Source organism: Microtus ochrogaster, linkage group LG9 (assembly GCF_000317375.1).
Source record: "Microtus ochrogaster isolate Prairie Vole_2 linkage group LG9, MicOch1.0, whole genome shotgun sequence".
NCBI classification, from domain to species: Eukaryota; Metazoa; Chordata; class Mammalia; order Rodentia; family Cricetidae; genus Microtus; species Microtus ochrogaster.
The window spans coordinates 38,339,097-38,352,405 of record NC_022034.1 but is presented as its reverse complement, the minus strand read 5'-3'; the positions used below and the strand labels follow the sequence as shown (position 1 = coordinate 38,352,405).

Genomic DNA, 13,309 nt, shown 5'->3' with positions numbered 1-13,309 from the left:
CTCCCCACCCCCGCCCCCAGTACAGGGATTAAAAGCGTGTGCCACCACTGCCTGACCTCTAGTGGCTTAGCTCTGCACTCTGGTCTTCAGGCAAGCTTTATTTGTTAAAACACAATCACTACATTATAGGGCTGTAGTTCAGGAGTCCAGGGCAGATCTCACTGGATAGACCAAGGTGTAAGCAAGCCTGCTTTCTTTCCGAACCAAAGGCTCGGGGAAGAATTTCTGTCCTGTCTTTACCCAGTACTCAGGACAACCTGCCTTCCATGGCTCCTGGTGCCTTGGCACAGGGTTACTGAAGCCAGCAATCTCCAGCCTATCACACCGCTCTGGCACTCCCCTGCCTCCCTCCTTCACTCTTAGAGACACATGATGATTGGCTCGCCCAGGTGATCCAGGATAATTTTCTTCATCACAAGATGTCAAGTTATTTTGCTTTGTAAGGTGGTGTCCTAGTCAGAGTTCCTGTTGCTACGATGAACACCATAACCAGAAGCAAGCTGGGGAGGAAAGGGTTTGCGTGGCTTATACTTCTACGCCATAGTCCACCACTGAAGGAAGTCAAGGCAGGAACCTGGAGGGAGGAGCTGATGCGGAATCCGTGGGAGGGGGGCACTGATTGTTCTTTCCTATAGAACTCAGGACCACACTCAGGGATATGCTATCAACAATGTGCTAGGCTTTCCCTTATCAAACCCTAGTTGACAGCATTCTCTACAGGACTGCCTATAGCTTGATCTTATGGAAGCATTCTCCCAGTTGAGGTCTCCTCTTCTCTACCTGCTATAGCCCGTGTCAAGTTGACATAAAATTAGTGGTACAGGTAGCATGCTCTGGGGACATGTATGAAATTGTGCTTGCATGCACAACATTGGCAGTAATGAGAAGAGCTGGCACTGTACACATTCTGAGAAAAAAGCACTAGAGAAAATGTATCATTTATGATAGTTTTCTTGCCAAAAGAAATATCTAGTTTGATGGATTTTTTCCCAAAATAATTGTCTTCCATTATTAAAAAAAAGTGTTAAAAGGTAATTGAAATTTGCAGATTTAAGAAATGAGATTTAGTTAGGTCCTGAATTTAAAAAACTATAAAAGATCTACTAGGACAATTTGTAGGACTTTAAGACAATTCTGAAGCCATTTCTGACAATTCTGAATCCTCTCAGCCTCTGTGCCATAGTGCTTCCCCTCCTCCCCTGGGAGCCAAGGACCTAACAGCTACACTCGCACGTACTCAGTTCCTGAACAATTACCCATATATGTATGTTTTGATTCAGTCCCCTGGGAAATGGGGTCAAAATGACCTCTTACCTCATCTGATCTGGCAACAGCTCTCCAGTCAATTATTGGTAATAGCCCTTTTGAATAAGCCAATCAGAATAGTCAAAGAACAACCCCCCACCCTTGCTTCTGTGGCCCCTTTAAAAGTAGACTGTACCAGCTATTCAAGGTCTCTCGGCTTCCCGAATGCTGGGGGACCCTGTCATGACAGAATTAATAAAATCCTCATGCTTTTGCATTGGCTGTGGTGTGTGAGATGGTCTCTGGGGGTGACTCCTTCTCGGTGTTTGGACGCTAGAGTTCAACAAATTGAAACTTTTGATTATTGATCATATAAAAAGGATTGTATTGAATTTCCTGAGTGTGATCATTTTATTGCTGGTACTTATGAGTTCCCAAATGATAAAGCATTTATTATGACATTGTAATAACCTCAAGTGACTCAGAAAAAAGTAAAGATGGCAATATTAATAGTAAGATGTCATTATGCTAGTTATAGATAGAACTTAAATATCCATATAGCTACATTAAAATAGTAAAAAAAAAAAAAGCCCAAAAATATTATTTTGGGTACTCAATAGAACCAATATTATCATTTTTAAGAGGATCAATGTTTAAAAAGTATTGAGCCGATGGTGGTGGTTCATGCCTTTAAATCCCAGCACTGGAGAGGCAGAGACAGGAGGATTTCTGTGAGCTCACAGTAAGTCTGGTCTACAAGAGCTAGTTCCAGGACAGGCTCCAAAGCTATAGAGAAACTATCCCAAAAAGCAAAACAAAACCAAAAACAAAAAAAGTATTGAGATTTTATTTCTTTAAGGAGTGAAAAACCAATGTGAATTCAACACATCATCACTGGTATGCTACGTTTCAAGGCCCCGGAGACACTCATGAAAGCCCCTGAAGAGAGAGCACAGGTTTACACGAAGTGGTGTGTATGTTTGCAAATCCAGTATCTGCTTCCATCGGTTTTGTAGTTTTCAAAAAATAAAATCTCTGGAGAAAAAGACGGATGCAAATCAGGTGTGGTGGCCCCGGCTATTAACTTCTGCAACTGAGAGGCAAAGGTTGGTGGATCTCTGTGAGTTCAAGTCCACTTTGCTTAAATAGATAGTTCTAGGGCTGCCTGGTCTACCTGGTGAGCTCTTGTCCAAAAAGCCACAACAACAAAACAAGAAGACAAAACCGCAAACCCAGCTCTTCGTTCATTGGACTGGTAGTTTCTGGAATTGTGCAGGAGTATGTTAATGCTGTCCAACTGAGAAAAATGAATGCGGTACCATTTGGGAGGTAAAACTTGGGTATGGGTTTCTCTGGGCCCTGTTTTTTACATTGTAATTTTATTTATTTATTTACTTACTTATTTCTTTACTTATTTTGGTTTTCGGAGACAGGGTTTCTCTGTAGTTTTGGAGCCTGTCCTGGAACTAGCTCTTGTAGACAGGTTGGCCTGTCTCCCCCTTCCAAGTGCTGGGATTAAAGGTGTGCACCACCACCGTCCAGCTTACACTTCGATTAAACCTATCAGAATTTAAAATAAAATTTTTAAATTGGCATCTGCTTTATCTTTTTGCTCAAGCTAGATATTCAGTTGCATTGGACAGGTTACCCCCTAACACAGAGGTATAGCCATCTGCAAATCTTAGTCTACTGAAATTTCTCGGCCAAGAAAAGGGGTGATATATTTTTTTTTAATATAAAATGCGGTAAAGATTAGCACAAGTCTTTAATCTTAGCTATCTGAAGCAGAGGCCAGGGGATCTCAGTAAATTTAAGACCAGTTAGGGCTGCAGCAGTGAGACCCTGCCTTTTAAGAAAAGTCTAGAAATGTCTTCAGGTAATATTTTATTAATTAATCTTGGCAATTTCCTTTAATCTTCCTGTTTGTGTACTTAGATAAGCTTAGATAGTATCAATGATTTAGTCATTACCTGAAATACTTGCTTAAAAACAAAAACAAGCACACAAACAAAAAAACAAGCGTCAATATTGAAGCCAGGCTAGGCTGACTCTGCTTGAGGGATGACAGCTGAACCTCAAGGTTCCTGATGTGGGGACCAAGTTCTTGGAGGAGTCAAGCCTATTTTGTCTCTTTCCACCTCACAACACAGTGGGGGCTTTTGGTTTACATTACTCTTGGCTCACATTTCGTGAGCGGTTGTGGAGGGAGGCTGGCTATGAAGCTCTTCAATTCTGTTGGCAATTAAAATTCCCTGGCTGTGTTTGGTGTACATTGAAGCGACTGTCCAGATAGGAATCTTTGGAGGAATCTGAGGGTAGCTCACAGCAGGCCTGCCACTCCAGCTCTTACAGCTTCTTTAACCCGAATCACATACGCCAAATAAGTCATGATCATGTGATACATACATATATATTAATTTACATGTGTGATACTCCCTTTGGTACCGACATTTACACGCTTACAGGCTTTGTGCGACCTTCGAGGGTAAAGCCCTCTCTGCCACAGACATTAGATTTTCTTGGGTGTGTAATGGCACTTAATATTCACGTGACAGGAAAAAAGAAAGGACAGGTACAAATCGAGACAGATATGATTTGAATAAAGTGTTGAAGATAGTTAAGAAAACAGTGAAGCAAATGACAAGATCCGGACAAAAGTTTGACAGTAGCTTAGGCGTAGCAATATTTCCGTGAAATGCAGGTAGGACGAGAATTTTGTGCAGCAGGCAGAGGGGGATCAGATGTCTCGGGTTCTTAGCAGCTGTTTCCCTCCTAGCAACTGTTGCGAGCTCTGCCTGAAAGCTGAAAAACTGCCCTAGTTTCCGGTGCTCATTCTTGCAGCAATTAAACTCATACGGCTAAGAACAAGTGTGCCCTCTACAGCCTGGAAGTACATTCAACACCCTATATGAATCAACTAAAGTAACAGAAAGGAACCTTTCAAGCTCCCTGGTGGTCTAGTGGTTAGGATTCGGCGCTCTCACCGCCGCGGCCCGGGTTCGATTCCCGGTCAGGGAAAGCTCCATTTTCTTCGTGCAACTTCCTATGTATGTCAAGAAAAGTTACTGTAACTTTTATTGCTGCATTATTATTGGCAACAAAAATTCTGTTCACTCGACCAATATTTTTAAAGCTATATTTCAAAAACTGATGTGTCTACCTAGTTTTTATTGGCAACTAAAACGTGTTAAAGGTCCCTAACTATAAAAGACTTGAAATTTTCTTCTACTTAGTTTATAAATTTGTTCATCTGTCTCTAAGATTGTAATTTTCACCCTTTGAAAATCATTTGGATGTATATACAAGCAGGGAATTTTAGGAAGCCTTTATTTACTCTTGAATGTGCTTGATTGGTAAAATAAGGGTATCATTTTAGGGAGATTTATGTTTATTTTGCATCATGTTTTGGGTCAATTTCGATTTCCTATACACTGAGAGCACAAATTATTTATTTAAAGTGGAGTTGTTTCTATCTTGCTCTCCTTTATAAGTTCAAAAAGACCTTTTTGATTAAATTGAGTGATGAATTATCTGCTTTTTTAGTTTAATTTTTATTTTTATATTTGCTTATTTGTTTGTTTTTGAGACTTGATCTTACCAAGTAACTTCAGCTGTTCTGAAGGTCATTACGTAAACTAGACCGGCTTTGAACTCACAGCAATCCGCCTGTCTCTGCCTCCCAAGTGCTGGGATTAAAGACATGTACCACTGCCAGGCATTTAGTTTATATTACACATATAATATATACATTGTATATTATGTAATCCATTTAATTATTTTACTTAAGTTTTTTTTCTTTCTAAGAAAATCATACAAGTGTCATTTTGAATGTAAAAAATTTACCACATTTTCTAGTCACATATGTTACCCTGCAAGTTGTACACCAGGATTTGGATGAGAATTTTTATAGCTCAGAGCAAACTTGATTTCACCTAAATTGACCAGTTTCGCCTTCCTTTTAGTGTCGTTGTGACAGGTTTGGGAGAGGAAAATGCTGGGTATTTGCTAACAGATGGACATTTGCTGTTGGGTTCACAGAGAATATGGCATTATTTTTGTTGTTGTTGTTGTTGTTTGTTTTGTTTTTAGAAAATTTTACTTTACCATGCAATTAAGACAGAAGTATATTTGTTATCATTATCAGCTTCAACAAAATAAAGGGTACCATGCATGCCCTGATTATTTGTGACGTATCAAACTTACGAAGAGCCCTCATCATGAGGTAAAGAAAATAAATGGGCACCGGCTGAAAATAGAATTTGGGTGCTGGTTTCCACAGTGAACAGAAAGGCTGGTAGTCTACAGATTGCCTGTGAATGGGCATTTCATGTAAGGGGATCCTGTATTTGTCAGGATTTTCCAGAGAGAAAGAAACCCTAGAAGATGATTGACAGATAGATAGATAGATAGATAGATAGATAGATAGATAGATAGATGATAGATAGATGATAGACAGACAGATGGATGATAGACAGACAGATGGATGATAGACAGATAGATGAAAGATAAAAGGTAGCATGTTAATTAGCTTTCTCTTTACTGTGACCAAAACACCGAAGAGAACATAAAAGGGAGAATTCTTTATTTTGACTCATATTTTTTTATGCGTCAACTAGTCATGACTAGGAAGGTACAGTGGAGCAAGGTAGTTCACACCATGGCATCCAGGAAGCAGAGGAGAGGCTCACAGGGAGGCACAGCTCTCTAAGAACATGTCTGCACAGACTGATTCCCATATGTCATCATCTCTCTCTCAGTAATGTCATCCTTTTAGGAAACCATGAAGGGATTATTCCACAGGTTTATTTAAAGCCCTATGATCTAATCATCTTAGCAAATACTTTAACAGACATACCCAGATATCTATTTTGCTAATGTAGGCATTTCTTACTCCAATTATGCTGACTAATTAAATTATCACAGATAGATAGTTGGAGATGTAGACACATAGAAGAGACTTAATGTGGGAATTGACTTTGTAGCTACAGATATTGAAAAATGCCACAACAGGTTATTTAGAAAGCTAGAGAGCCTGGATAACCATGGCCAGGATCATTTCAACTCTGGAAGCCTTGCAAGGAGGGAAGCCAGGAGTATAATTCTTAGCCCATGTCTGAAGACTTGAGAACCTGGTATAAATCTTAGAATGGCAGACTCAGGGGTCTTAATTCAGCTCTCCAGTAGCAGAAAAAAAAAAGAGCATCTCAACTCTTGGACAGAGAAGAGACTGACTTTTTGTTCCATCTAGGACCTCAGGATTAGATATCACCACACTCTTTTTTTTAACCAGTTAAACTACTCTGTAGGTTACCTCCTGTGGAAGCCCTCCCTCCTCATGACCCTCCAACAGAGCAGGGGCAAGAGTGCTTTATTATTACCCTTTATTGAATCTTTATTCCAATACAGTTGATACTTGCAATGTTAACTATTACAGTGACCACAGCTGGATCTGCCATGAAGACAGCTTCATTAGCTGGGCTGTGACAAGGGACACATGCTGGGGCATAGTGTAGGATGAGGTCAGATAGAAACCTGCAGCCAGATTATGGAAGACTTGATGACCTGTTTAAGATTTGCAAATGGAATGCAAACAAACAAACAAACAAACAAAACCAAAATCTCAGTGTTTGTTAGGCCCCAAAGCAACAGGGTCCAGGAAGTAGAAGAATCTTTTCTGACCCAATGCACATCCCACATGTGCTCTGTCTGGTGAGTAAATTCAAGGGGGTACCAAAATTGATAATGAAACAAGATTGTCTCTACTATAGTTGAATGAAAATCAGAGGAGAAAAATATTAACGTTCTGATGGTGGCTTAAATATTTGAAAAGAACTCAAATAAGGAAGCCATATTATATTCAGACTTAGGCCAAGGATGCTCATTCAAGTTATAATGCTTGCTACAGAGATGGATATTTTTGGCAAATGATGACAGATTCAGAAGTGAGAGCTAAAACTTGGAGAGAGAAAATGCTTGCTGAGAGATTGAATACAGCCAGAAGAGGCGGGGCTTGCAGGCTTGGTTTGGCCTGGAGAGACAGTGTATCTCTGTGTTGACAGTCCTGGCTGTCCCGGAACTTGCTCTGTAAACCAGGCTGACCTTGAACTCATAGAAGTCCATCTGCCTCTGCCTCCTGAGTTCTGGGATTAAAGATTTGTGCCACCGTCAAGGTACTTTCGAAAGTAAGGCTTTGTTTGGATTAGTATTTTCCTTGTCTTTTTTTCCTTCTTTTTTCTTTATAATCCTTCCTTCCTTCCTTCCTTCCTTCCTTCCTTCCTTCCTTCCTTTCTTTCTTTCTTTCTTTCTTGTCAAAGAATTACATTTTCCCTAAGTCATATTGTCATTTCAAGACAGCACTGTGTCACATTGCCTACCCTCAGCTTGAAGGTTCTGCTTTGGAGACAGAATACTGTGTTCAACTTTGAGTTTAGAAAGAGTGTGGAAATACTGAAGAGTGTTTGCACAAATACTCCAGACATGAAGAGGCCCTGCAAAGGGAAGGGAGCAGGAAGTATTTAGTCTGCAGAAAGAAATTTGTGTAAACCTAAAAACACTCTTCTGTACTTGTCCACTTTACTTTAAATGCAGATTTGTCATCCATCCCAAGTTGGGCTACTGTACTGAGTGGCAATTTGGGCTGAGTCATCTTGAGGTCATGATGATGCCTGAAAGTACTCTGTGGGGGCCAGTTAAAGGCAAGGACTTTCCTTAGCATCTAGAGCAGTGTTAAGTATGTGGATGGTGCTGGCTGAATGAGATAAATAATTAAACCAAGAAGTAGGTTGTTAAAACTGATTTTGAAAGTAGTCGTGTCAGGTGAGTGACCTGCCTGCCAGCTGATTTGTCTCACTCCCTAGATTCTCATTCCAAAGATCCACTCCACAACCCATGCCCTTTTACCTCATCATCCACCCCTACTTCAATGCTGCTGGGCCCCAGCAGACTTCCATTCCAAATTAACAAAAATTAACAATTATTGGCTGTTATAGTCTATCAGAATGGATATAAAAACAGAATCCATCTTTATGCTGCATACAAGAAACATGCCTTAAGATCAAAGGCGGGCATTACCTCAGAGTAAAGGTTTAGAAAAAGATTTTCCAAGCAAATGGCCCTAAGTATCAAGCTGGTGTAGCTATTCTATTATTTAACAAAAGAGACGTCAAACTAAAATTAATTTCAAACCAAAATAATGACTACACCTTCTTCTCAGCACCATGGAACATTTTCTAAAACTGACCACGTATTCGATTACAAAGCACACCTCAACAGAGACAATAAATTGAAATAACTTTCTATATCTTATCAGATTACCATGGATTAAAGACAGGTTTCACCAATAACAGGAACTACAGAGAGCCTACAAACACACAGAAACTGAACAACCCCCTACTGAATGACTTGTGTGTCAAGGCAGAAATGAAGAAACCAGACTTCCTGGAATTCAGTGAAAATGAATGCATGACATATCCAAACTTATGGGGTATGGATGCTAAGGGGAAAGTTCAGAGCACTACGTGCCTTCATAAAGAAATTAAATACTCCTGAAAGCTCTAGAACAAAAGGAAGCAAATACACCCAAGAGGAGTAGACAAAAAGAAATAAACTAAGGGCTGAAATCAATAAACTAGAAACAAGGAAAACAATACAAATAATAAATGAAACAAAGAATTGCTCCTTTGAATCAACAAGATAGACAAATCCTTAGCCAAACTAACTAATAGAGAAAGAATACCCAAATTAACAAAATCAGAAACAAAAAGAAGAACATAACAACAAATACTGATGAAATCACCTCACAATCTTGTACTCCACAAATTGAAAAATTTAAAGGAAATGGGCAACTTCCTTGATAAATACCTCTTACCAAAGCTGAATCAAGATCAGATAAACAATTTAAGTAGCAATTCCCAAATGCTCAGGGCCAGATGGTTTCAGCACAAAATTCTACCTGACTTTTGAAGAAGAGCTAATACCAGTATTCCCCATATTCTTCCACAAAATAGAAACAGAAGGAACATTGCCTAATTTTATGAGGTCAGACTTGCCCATGATACCCAAACCACACAAAGATTCAACAAAGAAAAAGAACTACAAACCAATTTCCTCATGAACATTGATGCAAAAATACTCAGTAAAATACTTACAAAGTGAATTCAAGATCACATCAAAAAGATCATTCACCATGGTCAAGTAGGCTTCATCCCAAGGATGCAAGGAAGGTTCAAAAAAATCTATCAATGTAATCCAACATATAAACAAACTGAAAGAAAATACTATATGAGCATCTCATTTTGAAGCAGAAAAGGCCTTTGACAAAATCCAATACCCCTTCATGATACAAGTCTTGGAGAGATCAGGGATAAAAGGAACATATCCAACCATAACAAAGGCAATATAGAACAAGCTTATAGCCAACATCAAACTAAATGGAGAGAAAGTCAAAGTAATTCCACTAAAATCAGGAACAAGACAAGGCTGTCCACTCTCCACCCCTATTCAATAGTACTCAAAGTTCTAGCTAGAGTGATGACAAATACAGAAGATAAAGGGGATACAAGTTGGAAAGGAAGAAGTCAAACTTTTGCTATTTGCAGGTGATATGGTAGTATACATAAAGTAACCCTAAAAATTATGCCAGGGAACTCATACAATTGATAAACACCTTCAGCAAGGTGGTTGAATGCAAGATTAACTAAAAAAGAAAAAACAAAATTATCAGCTCTCATACATACAAATGACAAACAGGCTAAGAAAGAAATTAGGGAAGCCACACCCTTCACAATAGCCAGAAATAATATAAAATATTTTTGGTTAACTCTAACCAAGCAAGTGAAAGACCTGTATGACAAGAACATTAAGTCTTTGAAGAAATAAACTGGAGAAGATATCAGAAGATGTAAAGATCGCCCACATTGATGGATGGGTAGGATTAACATAGTAAAAATGGCAATCCTACCAAAAGCAATTTCCAGATTCAATGCACTCTCCATCAAAATTCCAATACAATTCTTTGCAGATCTTGAAAGAACAATGTTCAACTTTGTGTGGAAAAACAATTTCCAGGATAGCTAAAACAATTTTATACAATAAAAGAACTTCCAGAGTTATTGTCATCTCTGATTTCAAACCATACTACAGAACTGTAATAGTAAAAACAGTATAATATTGACTTAAAAACAGACAAACTGGTCAATGAAATCAAACTGAAGACCAAATATAAACCACACATCTATGGACACCTGATTTGTGATAAAGAAGCCAGAAATATACAATGAAAAAAAGCATCTTCAACAAATGGGACTGTTCTAACTGGATGTCAGCTTGTAGAAGAATGTAAGTAGATCCATATCTATCACCCCGAACAAAACTCACATTTAAGTGGATTAAAGACCTCAACATAAAACCAGATACACTGAACTTGATAGAAGAGAAAGTAGGAAATAGCCTTGAACACATTGGCATAGGAGACAACTTCCTGAATAGAACACCAGTAGCACAGACTAAGATCCACAACAAACAAATGGAACCTCATGAAGCTGAAAATCTTCTGTAAAGTAAAGGACACCGTCAATATGGCAAAAAGGCAGCCCACAGAATGAGAAAAGATCTTCACCAACTCCACATCTGACAGAGGGTTAATATCCAAAGTATATAAAGAACTCAAGAAACTAGACATCAACCAAATAAATAATCCTATTAAAATATGAACTACAGAACTAAGCAGAGAATTCTCAAATGACTAAGAAACACTTAAAGAAATGTTCAGCATTCTTAACCATCAAAGAAATGCAAATCAAAATGACTTTAAGGTTCCATTTTACACTTAGAATGACTAAGGTAAAAAATACAAGTGACAGCTTATGCTGGAGAGGATGTGGAGCAAGGGCAACACTTGTTCACTGTTGGTGGGTGTGCAAACTTGTACAGCAACTTTGGAAATCAGTACGGCAGTTTCTCAGAAAATTGGGAATCAATATACCTCAAGACTCCAACATATCACTCTTGGGTATGTACCCAAAAGGCACTCTATCATATCACAAGGACACTTGCTCAACTATGTTCATACCAGCTTTATTCATAATAGCCAGAACCTGGAAACAACATAGATGCCCCACAACTGAAGAATGGATAAAGAAAAATGTGGTATATTTACACAATGGACTATTACTCAGATGTCAAAAAGAATGACATCATGGAATTTGCAGGCAAATGGTTGGAACATGAAGAAATCATTCTGAGTGAGGCAACCCAGACTCAGAACGACAACTATGATTTATACTCACTAATAAGTGGATATTAGTTGTATAAAAGATAATCATGTTGCAGTCTACAGACCCAGAGAGGCTAAGTAAGAAGCTTTGTAGGCTTAAGGGAGGACACAGGGATCTTCCTGGAAAAGGGAATTAGAATAAATTTCACTGATGGTCTGGGGGCTGGTGAGGTTGGGAACCGGAGGGATCAATTAGGGGAGGGGAGGAACAATTAGAATTGGGGGCGCATTTCAGGGGCAAGGTGGAAAGCTAGTGCAATGGAAACTGCATGGAATTACCATAGTAACCCCAGCAAAGATGTCTAGTGATAGGGGACACCAAGTCTGAACCTGACATCTTCTATAACCAGACAAGACCTCAAGCGGAGGGTTTGGGACACCAACCCAGCCACAAAACCTTCAACCTACAGTTTATCTTGCCTGCAGAGTGTTCTGGGAGCAGAACCTAGCAGAATCCTCATCAAAGAGGCCAGAGAGACTGATGAAGAGCCCACAGCAAAGCATTCAGCAGAGCTCAGGGAGTCCTGCAGAGGAGGGGGAGAAAAGATCTGAGAAACCAGAGGGGTCAGGGACATCAGGAGAACATGGTCCACAGAATCAATTGACTGGAATTCATGCAGGCTTGCAGAGATCAACTATTTTGTAGGGGACTGACCTAGGTCCTCTACATATATGTTATGTCTGAGTAGCTTGTGTTCTTGTGGGACTTCTAACAGTGGGAGCGGGGCCATCACTGACTATTTTGCCTACTAATGGGAACTCAGTCACCTTATCCAGTCTTGATGTGGTGATATATACTGGACCCGTTGTGTGTACTGGTCTTATTGTCGTATATTACTCCATGCTTGGTTAATATCTCTGGGTGGCCTGCTCTTTTCTGAGGGAAGGCGGAGGGGCCATGAATCTGGCAGAAAAGAAGAGACTGGGGGAGGGGAAACTGAAAGGAGAGGAGGAGGGGAAACTGTGGTCCTGTTGTCATATATAACAGAATAATAATAGTAAAGTAAAAAGAGAAAGTACTCATGTACAGAGTGCTTGAATATTATATATGTATATATGTTATATATGTGCATGTGTATACATGTATATATGCATATATCTGCATACATACCTGCATGTCAGAAGAGGGCATCAGACTCCCATTATAGGTAGATGTGAACCACCATGTAGGTGCAGGGAATTGAACTTAGGATCCCTTGAAGAGCAGCCAGTGCTCATAAACTCTGAGCCATCCCATTACTTGAATGAAGGAAGGAATGGGTGGATGAAAAGTCTACATTTCTGCTGAGAGAGGAGTAAGTATAACCAGAGTTCAACTGGGTCCTTTTGAAGACTATCTGACATCCACAGGGCTCCTTTAGATTCTGAGCACTGATACAAGTACTTTATCTACAGTAACCAAACCAATTCTTACAAAAAAAAAAAAAAAAAAAAGTCCCTGTTTGATGGCTTAGGAAAATAGAGTGGAGGGTACGCCATCAAAGTTCCATCACTATGGCTGGGACTCGGGCTTCCAGCCTGCACTTTCCTGATCTGCGTCCCATACTCTTCAGTCATCTGATGTTCCACTCGGTTGCACGGTGGCTTTACAGGAGCCCTGCTGAAGTCGTTGTTAGATACACAGTGCAGCACGGAAGCAAAGAGAGAATATGTGACTTTGCGTGTTCTTCCTTCAAATTCTGCATTACACTGCAAGTTTGGGGATTGCTAGATATCACAAAAAATGTGGAAACCTTTTCATAGGAATACGGAAAAGTGTTTTTATTTCTTTAGCATAGGGTTTGCTCATCT

At 39.6% G+C, this 13,309-nt stretch overlaps 1 non-coding gene across 1 annotated transcript; it reads left to right on the top strand.

Moving 5' to 3' along the window:
• Positions 1 to 4,191: 4,191 nt before the first annotated feature.
• Trnae-cuc lies at positions 4,192 to 4,263 on the top strand. Its single transcript has one exon. It is a non-coding gene; the product is annotated as a tRNA-Glu (tRNA).
• Positions 4,264 to 13,309: the final 9,046 nt, after the last annotated feature.